Source organism: Haematobia irritans, chromosome 2, assembly GCF_050003625.1.
Source record: "Haematobia irritans isolate KBUSLIRL chromosome 2, ASM5000362v1, whole genome shotgun sequence".
Taxonomy (NCBI): domain Eukaryota; kingdom Metazoa; phylum Arthropoda; class Insecta; order Diptera; family Muscidae; genus Haematobia; species Haematobia irritans.
The window spans coordinates 235,801,361-235,816,104 of NC_134398.1; the positions used below are offsets into that span (position 1 = coordinate 235,801,361).

Genomic DNA, 14,744 nt, shown 5'->3' on the forward strand with positions numbered 1-14,744 from the left:
TTAGGTCATAAAACCCTTATTTATCAAGCGATCTTACTCAAAGTTGGCGAAATGTAATCTTCTATAGCAGTAACTATATGTGCAAAAAATCATCGAAATCGGTTCAGATTTAGCTATAGCTCCCATATATGTACCGCCCGATTTTTCTAAATAAAATAAAACTGAATTGAACAAATAATACAATGTTTGTACTATAATTTTCTCGAAGAGGAGCGGAGCGATTTTTTTTTTCTCGGAGCGGAGCGAGGAGCGGAGCGGTTTTTTTTCTCCGGAGCGGGAGCGGAGCGGAGCGGAAAAAATGGACCGCTCCGGATCCCTGTTTGAAACCCTCAGAAATGTCACCAGCATGACTGAGGTGGGCTAATCCACCGCTGAAAAACTTTTTGGTGTTCGGTCGAAGCAGGAATCGAACCCACGACCTTGTGTATGTAAGGCGGGCATGCTAACCATTGCACCACGGTGGCTCCCAAAGAGACCTGTTGCTGTATTAGCAGAATTTTCTACTTAGTTGAATTTTATGACAAAATAATCAATCATGATTTGTAAAATTCAAAATATATCGAGCTAGTTCCAGGGACCCACCGTGGTACAATGGTTACCATGCCCGCCTTGCATACACAGGGTCCTGGGTTCAATCCTGCTCTCTGTAATGCTGATGACATTTTTTAGTTTTTCAAAGCTTCAAAGCAATGTGAAACAACCTTCGGACTCGGCTATAAAAAGTCCGTCATTGAGCTAAACATGGAATCGGTCGATATAGTTCGACGTACCATATATGCGTGTTGTAGCAGGCATTGGGTCACCGCAACGAAGTTCAGCATCATACTACAATGCCATCGGTCTTTCACCCCATTTACTATCGAGCAATTCCATCAACTTGCCATTGTGGTTAATTTTATTTAGCTTGGATCTGATTAAATTCAAACGATTTTACACTCGGACCTTAGAACGTCCGTCAGTTGATCAATTTGAATGTGTAACAGTTTTATTTTATTCTATTATTGAATGACTGTTTCTGTCCCCTTCCAACGACTACAATTAAGACACAGCAATAAATTGAAATGTTTCATTCGGTGCAAAATTATACAGGAAATGTACAATTGCTGAAAAATAAATCTGATGGAGATACATCTACCTGCTCAACACTTCCTTCCCAAGTCATGAGGGGCCAATTACATGGCGATTGCCAAAAGTGAGTGCGATCCACAAAAAATGGTCCCAAAAATCTCAAATCCTAACAATTGACACCAACCATACAAGTGACAGACTGTTTAGTTTTCGGAGTTAAACACTAATGGCAGAGATAAGATAGCAGACTGGGTGTATCGATAAAATTGTTTATCAGCATGACGTCAAGCAGCAGCAAATCGATTGTAAAAGCAAGGGCGAATTATTTGAAATTATTTAGTTTCTCTACTTTATACTTGTACAAATATTTAATTTATTTGCTATTGCTTATTTGCTAAAGATCTTATTGTGGAATGTAATAAATGAGGATTCACCACGTGACTATGAATTAAAGAGTTGATCTCCTTTATAGTACTCCACGATTCTATAGGGCGCCATCATCAAATAAAATGCCATAGTAGATGGCCAACAAACCAAAAATTAGTTTAACAAGTTCGATAATTGTTATTGAATCACTTTTTTAACGTTTTCAAATTTAATCAACTCCACGTAGTTAGGCAAATTTGAATCTAAAAATTAATGTGGGTAATCTTTACAACTTAATTTTGCATTTCCTTTGTATTGTAAAATACGCACTTTGCTGCTGACTCAATTGTGGGTTTCCCATCAGAAACCACAATATAATTTCGCATGTATCATTATGGTGTTTCTAAATGCCGTACAATCATCTCTTTCAAGTTCATCTGAATGTTGAATACACCCATAAAAAACATGTGGTGTGGTGCTGACATACACATTTAAGATATTTTCCATTATCTCATTTAAAATTTGGGGGAGGATTTCTCACATCATCAAATGCATATTTGACCGCATTTGTTATTTTTGGTTTGTTTTGTTTGATGTCAAATCCAAATATTAGTTCACGTGCAGCAAATGTCTTGTGGGGTTGGCGATGCAAGGAGCATATCACGTTCCACTATGGATCGATGATGGTACGGGACAGAAAAGTCACAACCAACATGAAACCTTTAACCCTAAAGATATAGACAATTGAAATATAAGAAGACAACTGGACTGATCTCTTTTCCAGGAATATGTGAAAATAGATTTTATTACTTTTTCTGGTACTTTTGTTGAGTTGACTTTATTAGCGTTTGTTGGAAATGGAAATTTTTAACTGAAGACCAAATTGAAGCATAAACTGATCATGTTAAGTAGCATTAACCGATTCCTACTGTAGACTTTCAAAACTAGAAAAGTTGGAATTGAAAAAGGTCATTACGTGTGGTTTCACGTACAATTTGTTCATTTACAACGATATTTCCGAATATAGCCCGATTCAGTGTGTTAGCAGTAAAGACCAGCTCAAAAACGGATGTTTTCTAATGACACATTTTTTACGCTTAGATGAGCATTTATATAAAATAGCTTTATATCCCAATAATTCGCCTTGATGATAATGTAGTTTTTTTTTTCTCCAAAAAAATATAATCTTTCTTAATACGCCAATATTTTGTTCGGCTGAACTTTTTAAACATTCAAATGTTTTGATGATCAAAGGAAGTGTTGGATGCAGTTATTGAAAGGCATTCTAAAAAACCAATCAATCAACAGGAACTACTCTCGACATTATTAAATTTAATACTCTTAACCAGAAATCCCACCGTAGATAAGAAATTTCTACTAAAATATAATCAGGTGGAAAATTCAAGGGCGATTCAATTAGTCATCGTTATCAGTGCATGCAATTAAATTCAATCTAATCAAACGGAAAAGTTTTCTGTTAATGTGCAACAAACAACAAAAAATAAAATAAATTGTATTCCTATTACTGGGCATTGAAGGAATACCTCTTAATCCTATAAAAAAATCCATCTTGTCAATATCCATAATGAGTGTACACTTTTCACTACCGAAATAAACTTTATGTTAAAAACTTTTATTTTTCTTCTGTTTTGTACTAACAGCATGTAGAACAAAAATTTTCATTTTGAAAACCTACCTCAATTACTTCAAGAGCTATATGAGCTAGTTCTGAAAATTTGATTCTTGAATTGTGACCAAATTACGAAAATAAGCGCTATTTGGCCTATATTATTTTTCAAAGTGTGAAAAAAAATACAAAAAAGAACCCGAAAAAGTATCAGCTATAGTTTTTGTATAAATGTCCATTTACTAGAAACTTACAGTAGAAAAATTGTCTCAAATTTTCTTATCGTTTATTGTTAATGAAGATTATATAAATCTATTTTAGACCTCACCAATATGGACAATATTTATAGCTTATTTAGATTAAAGCTTCTACTTTAAAATAACATCGAGAAGTAAATCGAAACTAAGTGGGAAAATAGAATTTGGTGTCTTTTTTGAATGTCCTTCTAAGTGGACATCGGTAGTGAATGGGTTAAAGGATAGTTATAAATGTCGAACCGAAAAAGTGTTTAGCTTTGTCCACACGAATTGTTAAACTGAAAGTCATTAATTGTCTGTACGAAATCAAGCAAACTAAATATTAAAGTGTTATATTCTCCCGTACTTACGAAAATACAAGAAGCTAATAATTTTACTCTCAGTAATGATGATAACGTTTAAAAATGTCGAAATTCGTATAAGTAGTACGAGGAAATTCGTCTAAGTATACCCAGCAAAAAAATTGGAAGTTGTTTCACAAACATAACTTTTTAAGAGCATCCCGGGATCCTCAATCAATTTTTTACACTTCGAATGAAGTTATTTTGAACCAGTCTTAGAAAAGACGCTATTTGTCGGTTTAAAGTTAACATTTAAATTTTGGGCAATGAAATGTCACAGAAATGAATAGAAAAAGTATAAATAAAATTTAAAATGTCACCCCCGCGGAGATTTGAACCTGTGCCGTTTGACTTTTTCACTCTCTCTGGTGAGAATTGAACCTGTGTTCTTTAATTTTTCATTCAAACTCAAATAACACCTCGAGAAGTAGTTAGAATGTTACGCATTGGTGTCATATTACAATTTTACAATAAACATTTGAATTGACGTTTCGACGGTTCATGTTCAATGGCTTTTGTGGCTGAGTGTGCTAAGGCGTTCTGTTATGGTGCCAACAAACTCAGGTTCAAGGAAAAGGTTTCTCAATTTCTAAAAATTAGATAATTAGAATATAAATGTATAATAAAAAATATTGATACAAATAAAAAGTGGAATTGGTGAAAAAACCTTTTTTAGTTTTTTTTTTTTAATTTCTTAATTTAAATGAACTTCCAAGTTCCGGATCATAAGTTTCGGATTCAAGCTACTTTCTTGGAAGCTCGTTTTTGATGGGTAGTACTGAAATTGACGATTGGAAATGTGATTAACATTTATTTCAGAGAAACAAATTATGCAAGACATTTCCTTAAGTGTTCAGTTGTTGGGATATGTCCACTAGTTATAGTCGGTCTACAGTAGTAATATTTTCAACATCACATACAAGTCGGTCAATTGACCTCTCCACAGCATTATTATTGCAAAATGTCCGGTGTTATACGAGTGGCTGGGGTACAACACTAAAGAATTTTAAGAGAAATTGCAAATAGCTGTACTCAGGCAAATGAGTTCTTTGATTACCGGTGTCTGGCAATTAAGTCTCTACGTTTTGATGTTCTTTATCTGCTTTCTCCCAAACCACTTTAGCGTGTACTAAAATACGACCGGACACACCTCCTTGCCTCATTCGACACTGGTAAGGCAACAACAACGACCGGTCTGCCATGGAGACACATTTTAGCTATGCAAATTGTGAGAGTTATATTTTTGCCAATTTCAAGCATCAGTAAGAGAACTGGGCTCAATAGAAATTAGGTTTCAATGAGGCCCATGAGATTGAGTAGATTGTTGTCGAAGTTTAGTTGTTGTTGCAGTTGATCCGGATTTTGGTTACTGTTTGTGTACTCTAGAACCGTTATGAAAAGATAGCTTTGTAAGTGAGTACACTGCCAAAAAGTGATTTTGTTGCACTTGTTTTACAATAATCATCATACTATTTTCCATTTTCACGAATACTTTTTTATATCGCATTTATTATATTTTTTCAACATATTGAATCGATACATTTGTATTTTCATTGTTTTTTCACGTTCGTTTTAGATTTCCACATACTATTCTTATCTACACCCAGAGATCACCTCCTAGAGCAAAATGTCATTTTTGGACGCTGAACATGTAACATTTTTGTCGCAACCACGTTATTATCATTACATCACATTATATCATAGGTTTGGCAACGAAACCAATATTTTTGCGGCAAAAATGTTCCATGTTCCCCATCCAAAATTAACATTATGCACTTTCATAATAATTTGGTTTTCGGAAAGAGAACCGAACATAGTACTCATCTTCATATCGATACCCTCATTCCAGAGTACGCTAAGTCGACTTAGCATGTTTTGATGTTGTTCGTTGTTTTTTATTCGGATTGATGTGAATTACATCTTGTCAAAAGTTCGCATTTATTGGACAATTCTATCAAAAGTTATGGTTAATATTGTACTTAGCCTGTGACTAAAGTTTTAAAAAATGTCCAATCCAAAAAGGGCAAAAAGCTTTGTTCGGTCTAAAGTGGTCTAAGTCATTTTTAGCCATGTTCTATTATCACTATTTTAAGTTCGTACATATTAAAAAAAATCTATAATACATATGATTTTAAGACCGAAAAAAGGGATTTTCTATCTTATTTCCTGTACAATTCACTTTTTAGACTTAGCTTACTTTGGAATGTAGACATAGACATGTGCAAGTAAATGCCACATGGACACTTCTATAAAAATATTCCTGTAATTCAATTTAAATCCATTCTTTATTAATACTACTGCTTGGGAACCACCGTGATGCAATGGTTAGCATGCCCGCCTTGCATACACAAGGTCGTGGGTTCGATTCCTGCTTTGACCGAACACCAAAAATTTTTTCAGCGGTGGATTATCCCACCTCAGTAATGCTGGTGTCATTTCTGAGGGTTTCAAAGCTTCTCTAAGTGGTTTCACTGCAATGTGGAACGCCGTTCGGACTCGGCTATAAAAAGGGGGTCCCTTGTCATTGAGCTTAACATGGAATCGGGCAGCACTCAGTGATAAGAGAGAAGTTCACCAATGTGGTATCACAATGGACTGAATAGTCTAAGTGAGCCTGATACATCGGGCTGCCACCTAACCTAACCTAATACTACTGCTTCAAATCCGTTTTGATACCATTGTATCATGTATAAAAAATTTTCAAATTTTGTTTTGTGTAATGATATTGTTATTAAAAAATGGTTTTAAAGATTTTGTTTTTGCTATAATGATGTTTAGCGACATTATGATAAAGATAAAAGGTCGGGTTGTTGTTACGAAAGTCTGTAGATTACGTCAAACAAGTAACAGGTAAAAATCCTGTGCAGTAATTGAGTACAAGAGGTAACTGATATTAGTACAACTCATAAGAAAATTGTATCGAAACTCCATGCCTTTTTGGAGTTTTTTGATACGAAAAATGTTTCTTATAAGAAGCATAACTAATTAAAGAATAATTTTAGAATCACACTAGATAACAATGATATTAAAAGTAAAATTCCTATATGAAACTTTGGTTATGAGACGCAACTATTCATTGTTCTTTTTTAAGAAAAAATTTCTTATATCCGTATATATGATTAAAAGAAAATCTTTCTCATAAACAATAATTCCATATAATGCTTCGTACTAAGTTCGTTTCTGCGAAAATCAAATATCTTCATCTATCTCCGTAAATAGAGTCTCAAACCCAGGGATGTTAACTTATTTATGCGAAATAATATGCCTGCCTATTTTGTCGTGCGAAAAATCCAGGGTTGTATAAATATGTGTCTGAAAATACTCAAAAGAAAGATTTCGCATATTTCGAGTATAAAAATTTTTCGTGCGAAAACGTGATCTTAGTACTAGGCTTAAGAAAAAACACATATAAAAAATGTGTGTTTTTTCTGACTTTCCTACATTCGTCACCTACTGTAAAAGTTCGTGTTTTGAAATTAATTATTTAAAATAAACAATCTTTTAACACACATTTTCGCATCGAAATCCGAACACTGTGAAACACCATAACAGCAAAGCATTTTCTATACATATAAATGCTTATTTTTCGTTGAATTGCTTTGTAATTTACTTTTTAATATTTATAACATACAAAACATGGACGGTCGTTAGAAAACATACATTTTAAATTATTTGTTATATTATTTTTTTAGTGTACTTGTGCTTTATGGCAAACTTGATCGTTTTGTCGTAGTAATTTTTTCTGCTTTGAAAATATTTTCACTGTCGGTAGGCTAAACAATAGAATTCACTTTGTTTGGAGCAGAAAAGTAATTAGTCTACTCTTGTTTTTGTTGGATTCAATGAAAATGTGGTACACTTTTGCAAATCTGTGTTGTTGTAGGTTGGATTGGTGCCCAATGGAAATTGTTAGACACACTGCCAAGACTCGATGATGTTGTGAAAACGGTGAAAATCCCTCAATTAAAATTCATCGCGCGTTGTGAACGAAACCTATGTACAAATTATATACACACACGCACGCACCTGCATACCATACATCGGTATGGTTTATGTAAAAATGTTGCATGCATTGCCCGATACAAGCATTGGGGTTTGTTGTTGTCATATATAGATGTTGTTGTTGCCTTAAGAAAGGTCAGTTAGTTTTAATTGCATTTGAATTGGAACACAAATCACGTCTTATGTTAGTTATTTCGACACAATGCCGAAAACACACACAAACAGGTCCACTTATATGCTATATTTCTCCCAATTGAAGTAGTTGGGGTTAAATAATTTGCTAATCGCCCTTTATAGGCATTTTAACAAAAAATAAATAGCTTTTCGCCGGTAGTGACAGATACCCAAAAATAAATTGACAATGTTGTATGATGGGGTGGCGCAGTTTTGGTGTATAGCTGGGTTACATTCATACAACAACCAACCAATTATTTTATCAATGCAACTGCAATGCTTTCGTAATTTTTGAGGTTTTTGGTGCAGTGGTTGTTTCGTTTTTCTTGTACATATACCGTTATTTTTACGCACTTTTGCCAAACGAACGCTCAATAAACAACGGATAATCGTTCAACGATTCCGTGATTTTAGCACTTTTGGATATATATTTAAAATTTGAATTAATTAACTCCTTTTTCTACTCTCACTCTTCATTAAATTTCTATTTTTTTATGTATTTGCAAATTCTTCGGTATTTGGTTAGGTAGCACACAATTTTTGGATGTTTTCTCTTAATAAAGCGAGACGAAATCACGATTTCAACCGACCGGTCAACATCTCTGTTAGGTTCATCAAATGGAACTAAAGCGAGAAATTCAAATGCAACCGCAAAATGTAAAGCACCAGCAAACCAACCCAAATGGGTACAACAATAAGACATGGACCCGACCCGAGCAACCATGTGCTCTGAGATTAAAATGTTATATGAGAGCGAATACTACCGCTAGTCGCTCTTAATCAAACATAGCTATACGCTCACATGTTCCACAAACGTACGATTCCGCACCGGTATATTTTACTTTGTGTTCTTCCATTGGTATCATGCAGTACTGCTATGTAAGTTTCTTTCGTGTGTGTGCTCAGCCGCAGAATATGAATGAAAAAGTAAACAAAACACAGTAAAAATATGGCTACAACAGTGGAAATCTCCAAATCTTCCCCCATATGGTAACATTACTGCCACACTCTTAAATTTAAAGAGTAATAAAGGCAGTGGTCGTCGATTGGCTCTCGAAAAATGCAGAAAAACAAACCAAAACAAAATGTAAACAATTCACTGTGCTGAAAGCGCTTGGCCACTCAGAACGTGCGGAAATGATGCGGATTTGTGATTTCGGAGCGGAAAATGGGATCGTATATTACAGTGGTTGTAGTTTGAACTTAACGGCCCGCTTTGCATTCTCTACACTGAAAAAAATATTTATGAGATATTAAAGATTACGCAACCTAAGTTTGAGAATGCGTAATTTACAAAATATTAAAGACAAATGTCTTTAAAATAATGAAATTTTAATTAAAATAAACTTTATATCTTTGCAAATTGTGTAAATTTGCGTCCCTCCGTTAAAGTCGCATGTCTTTGAACTAAGGCTAATTTCCTTAAAGTAAAGAAACACATTCTTGATTTAAAGAAATTGTCCTTAAATTAACGGAAATATTAAATCTTTACATTTAAGATAAAAACGCTTTAAATATAGGCTAATATTTTTTGGAGGGTTAAGCATCTTTGGTTTAAAGTTTTTTTGGGAATTAAGAAAACATTTTATACTTTGAAGTATCTGCAATAATTTCGATTTTTAAACTGTCATTTGTTTGTTACCGCGAAAAGAAAATTCGATAAATGAGATCTGTATCCTAATTTTAATTTTATTGATCCTAGATTTAAAACCAGATAAGTCACTAAAAAATGCCTTTATTTTAAAGAAGCCGCATCTTTGCCTCGAAATCAATACCAAAATTCTTATTGGAAGGTCAAAATCTTTGGATCCGAGTAAACTTTTTTTGAGTGTTTGATATGGAGAAGTAAAATGAACTGCGTAATTTGTAAGAAAATTTAAGAAAACAATTTAATGCGGCGTTACTATGTTCAGATTCCTCTCACCATTACGCCAACTGTGATGGTGAAATGTACCAAAAAAAAGTTGAAAGCATTTTGCAATCATTATTGTTAGATAACTTATTTTGATATTTTGTGAAACACCACGTCTAAATAGGGTCTTATAAATTATTAAAAAAAATGTCATTGTTTTAAAGTTTAAAATTGTGAAAGGTACATTGGTGAAAAATTTAAAATTCACTTTGTCTAACAGTTCTATGGGGCTCTCATTGGATTCGCTCTAAATTTATCTGAAAAGGCAACTAATAATTGCACTCAAACGATGCTTTAACTTGGCGTTGTACAACTTCTCAATAATGTTTCAAATTGTATATCAAAACTATTTCTTTTTTCCAAAAAATGTTATTTTTGCCGAAAGGTCAGACAATTAATTTTTGGAACTGACACACGCAAAAAAATAATTCTTTCCTCCCAAACGAAATTTTAGACAAACAAAGTTCGTTTCTCATTTGCTTTTCGCTGTAAGGAAGTGTATTTGGAAGAAAAGTATATACTTTTGGTGATAAATGTTTATTCTTTTCCAGGATGTAAAGACAATTTCATAAAGACAAACTAAAAAAACATTGTTTTCTAGCTAATTGCATTTTCCCTCACATCTCTCTCACATCCACGAGGTTTTTTAGTTCTTTACACCTTTTCCTGTAATACCAACAATGTAGAAGAAATTATACGATTTTATAAATTTTTAAAATTTGTTTGCCTTTCGCCTGGACGGAGAATCGAACCGCGGACCATGCACTTTGTGGGCGCTTGCGGCGCCCACGAACTGAATAAACAAAGTTTATTTAACAGAAACAAACATTTAGTTTGGCACCGTGGAGCAGTGGTTGCTACGTCCGACTTGCATGGCAAGGGTCGTGGGTTCGATCCCTGCTTCGACCAAAGTTTTTTTTGTTTTATTTTTTTACATATATTCCAGATATGTTCGGCAGATTCCGAAAAAATGTTCAACATTACATTATAGTATATTAAATTTTGAACTGTAAAATGTGTCTTACTAAAGACCAAAAATCAGAAAAGAACAGTGTTTGATATAAACGAAATGGACTGTGTTGTTGTTTCAAAAATAACTTTTTTTATTGAAAAAATAAAAATTTTGTAACAAACAATTTTTGTTGGTGATAAAAGTTTAAAATTTTCGAAGCAATTCAAAAAACTCTAACAAAAGAAAAAGTTTTCACATTTTTTTAAGAGAATAGTGGATCATCTATGTATTATAAGGTCTATGGGTCCATGCATAGACCTTATAATACATAGATGAGTCATGGGTGTCAAACTATGTTTGACAGTTCCGAAGATTAAGAATAAACGAGAAAAATAAGAGCACGCTTACAATCTCTTTCGTTTTCCTTTTTGTTGTTTGCCAATTTTACACAAAATTAGAACGTTTATGATGCAACAGAGGATTTATAAATAAATAAATATATTAAAAGTTCATATTTGAACAAAAAATTGTGACCAAAACCGCGAATTACGAAATTTAATTTTGAACAGCATTGCTCTTTACGAACAACACAAAAGCAAATGCGCGAAAATTAATGTTTGGGACTGACTCTTTACGAAAATAAATATATTAAAAGTTCATATTTGAACAAAAAATTGTGACCAAAACCGCGAATTACGAAATTTAATTTTGAACAGCATTGCTCATTACGAACAACACAAAAGCAAATGCGCGAAAATTAATGTTTGGGACTGACTCTTTACGAAAAAATCAAAGCGAAATGTCAGAAAATTAATTTTTGGAACTGACACATTTTTTTAAAGAGAATAGTGGATCATCTATGTATTATAAGGTCTATGGCAGTGCTGCCGCTACTACTTCAATCGAAGTATTTTGCTTCATTTTCACAAAATTTACTTCGTCACTCCTTCTTTCAAAAATCTGCTTCACTTTTTGTTCTGCTTCAAATTTTTAAATTTTTCCCCATATTACCTAATTGTTTTTCCTATTCCTTTAATTACGATGAACATAGCGGTTTTAATCATTGAATTATTAACCGATGTGGATCAATTTTTGCATAGTTGGTTCTCTTAGAGGCTCCGCAAGCCAAATCGGGGGATCAGTTAATATGGGGGCTATATATAACTATGGACCGATGTGGACCAATTTTTGCATGGTTGTTAGAGATCATATGCTGAAGCCATGTACCAAATTTCAGCTGGATCGGATGAAATTTGCTTCTCTTAGAGTCCCCGCAAGCCAAATTTGGGGGTCCGTTTATATGGGAGCTATACGTAAAAGTGGACCGATATATCCCATTTGCAATACCATCCGACCTACATAAATAACAACTACTTGTGCCAAGTTTCAAGTCCATAGCTTCTTTCGTTCGGAAGTTAGCGTTTTTCAACAGACGGACGGACATGCTCAGATATATACACTTTATGGGGTCTTAGAGCAATATTTTGATGTGTTACAAACGGAATGACAAAGTTAATATACCCCCCATCCTATGGTGGAGGGTATAATAAAATGAATTCTATTGTTTGTTTTCAAAAATGTATGCTACTTCAATTTTATTCAATCTACTCCACTTTTTTCCAAAATCTACTTCACTCAATTTGTCACTAGCGGCAGCACTGGTCTATGGTCTATGATTTACAAAGCTCTCAAGTGGATGTTATTTACAGAGCATGTGGATACCATGTTTCGCTCAATTCCTCAACATAACAGTTTCTCTCTGAGAAGTGTGCCCACAACAGTTCACCCTCCCCCAACCAAATCCGTCTTAATCGTCTGTCTGATAAAGTTGTTGTGTTTATTGTGTTGGTGTCATGCATTTAATATTTTGCATTCCCATGTGCCATGTGGGGACATTGTTTCGAAGCCGGAGTAGAAAACTGCTGCTGATAACGAAGCAATGATGAACATATAAAACATCATTAATTTTAGTTTTTGTGCTGATTTCTTCATTTGTTCTTTGATTTGGGTTGCATGTCATGCAATTCTCGTTTGGATACACTATGCTTAGACAATGACACCTTGGTGGCCATAGAAAAGTGTGGCACACGACGGATGAGCAACGTCATTTTTTAAATAACTCTGCTAGATTTAAACCAATGACAATGACTACGTTCATAAATCAATAAGCCATTTATCGAGTATTTACTCCGCTGAAAATATGCAAACTATTGAGTAATTCTCCGAGTGAGGCATTTATACTTGCTTGCTTAATTACCTCATAGAAGCAAATAAGTACTTCAAGTGGCCAATTATCCCATGGTTTAAAAGGAAGATTTATACCACTGTAGAAAATTTAGATAAATTTCAAAGCATTTGGACCTATTTTCTCATATTCTCAGTTTTTCGCACGTCAAAATTTCTGCTTCTAGAAACCGGAGTGTAACACCAAGAGCCAATGTATCATCCTCAACATTCCAATGTTTAACTCAGTTAATGATTTATTCATGGAATTACTTACGACTGTGGCGGCGGCGGCCGAACGGTTATGAGATTAGTTGTCCAACCAATTATAAAGTAATTTTGGTTATAGACTCTGATATGCGTCCGTAGTACATATGGCTTTGGTTGTTCTTGATACCATCCTTTGTTTGCACAATAATGATAAAATTAAAAAAAAATCGATTTCTTAATTGGCGTCAAAAGTTGATTTAAAAACAAGTTGGGTCTTAAATATGTCGTTAGTAGAGTAAGCTTCCTTTCAGTGCATCTAATTTCAGTTTCCAGGATTACCCTTACCACCAACCAAAAATCTTTTCATATTTAAATAACACTGAAGTCAAAATAAATATTGGGTTTGGAATATGAACTCAATGCCGCAACAGATGCTTTTATCTCTCACTTACACCTTCTCGTATACCCATTCAGTATTTACCTATTTACGATTGAAAATTAACCAATATTTAGTATGCGGGAAGAATATCTTTATGTGGATCCCAGTATGTCTGCTTACTTAGGAGGATATCTTTGAGAAAAGCGCTGTGCCAACAGACCAAAATCAACAAAACAAACACAGATGTTCTGGTTGGATTTTTGGTTATATTTCTAAAGGCATTTCAAAGACAATAGATTAGGGTGGCATCAAGAAAAATAGTATAACAACTAAAGTAAATTAATACAAACATATTGATAAGATATATTTACTTTTTGTTTACAAAAAGTAAAATTTCAATTAATTTTGTATATTTATAATCAAATTGTTTAACCAAATAGGTATCATTTTGGTTGATCACCTTTTGCATTTTTTTTTCGCAAGAGACATTATTCCACCAGTGTAGAAAGGTGGAGTTTTGATTATCATATAGTCGAAATATGCCAAACCACTTTGAACTTGATAATGAGTTTCCGGACTCTGCCCCAGGGAAATCAACAATAATTGATTGGTATGCAAAATTCAAGCGTGGTGAAATGAGCACGGAGGACGGTGAACGCAGTGGATGCATGAAAGAAGTGGTTACCGACGAAGACATCAAAAAAATCCACAAAATGATTTTGAATGACCGTAAAATGAAGTTAATCGAGATAGCAGAGGCCTTAAAGATATCAAAGGAACGTGTTGGTCATATCATTAATCAATACTTGGATATGCGGAAGCTCTGTGAAAAATGGGTGCCGCGCGAGCTCACATTTGACCAAAAACAACAACGTGTTGATGATTCTGAGCGGTGTTTGCCGCTGTTAACTCGTAATACACCCGAGTTTTTCCGTCAATATGTGACAATGTATCAAACATGGCTCCATCATTACACTCCTGAGTCCAATCGAGTCGGCTGAGTGGACAGCGACCGGTGAACCGTCTCCGAAGCGTGGAAAGACTCAAAAGTCCGCTGGCAAAGTAATGGCCTCTATTTTTTGGGATACGCATGGAATAATTTTTATCGATTATCTTGAGAAGGGAAAAATCATCAACAGTGATTATTATATGGCGTTATTGGAGCGTTTGAAGGTCGAAATCGCGGCAAAACCGTTCCATATGAAGAAGAAAAAAGTGTTGTTCCACCAAGAC

The 14,744-nt window shown here is 34.2% G+C and overlaps 1 protein-coding gene across 6 annotated transcripts in view; it reads right to left on the minus strand.

Annotated features, from left to right (window-relative positions):
- RapGAP1 (Rap GTPase activating protein 1) overlaps nucleotides 1-14,744 on the minus strand; it is a 93,675-nt gene that overhangs the window by 77,998 nt on the left and 933 nt on the right. The window contains exon 1 of one of the 6 annotated variants that reach the window (XM_075297995.1): nucleotides 8,190-8,451. The exons of 1 other annotated variant lie outside the window; for it this stretch is intronic. The gene's annotated coding sequence lies outside the window, so the exon portion shown is untranslated. Of the gene's footprint in view, nucleotides 1-7,838; nucleotides 7,971-8,005; nucleotides 8,452-14,744 lie in introns of those variants that run through there. 4 more of the 6 variants (XM_075297996.1, XM_075297994.1, XM_075297998.1 and 1 more) reach the window with 4 other exon arrangements.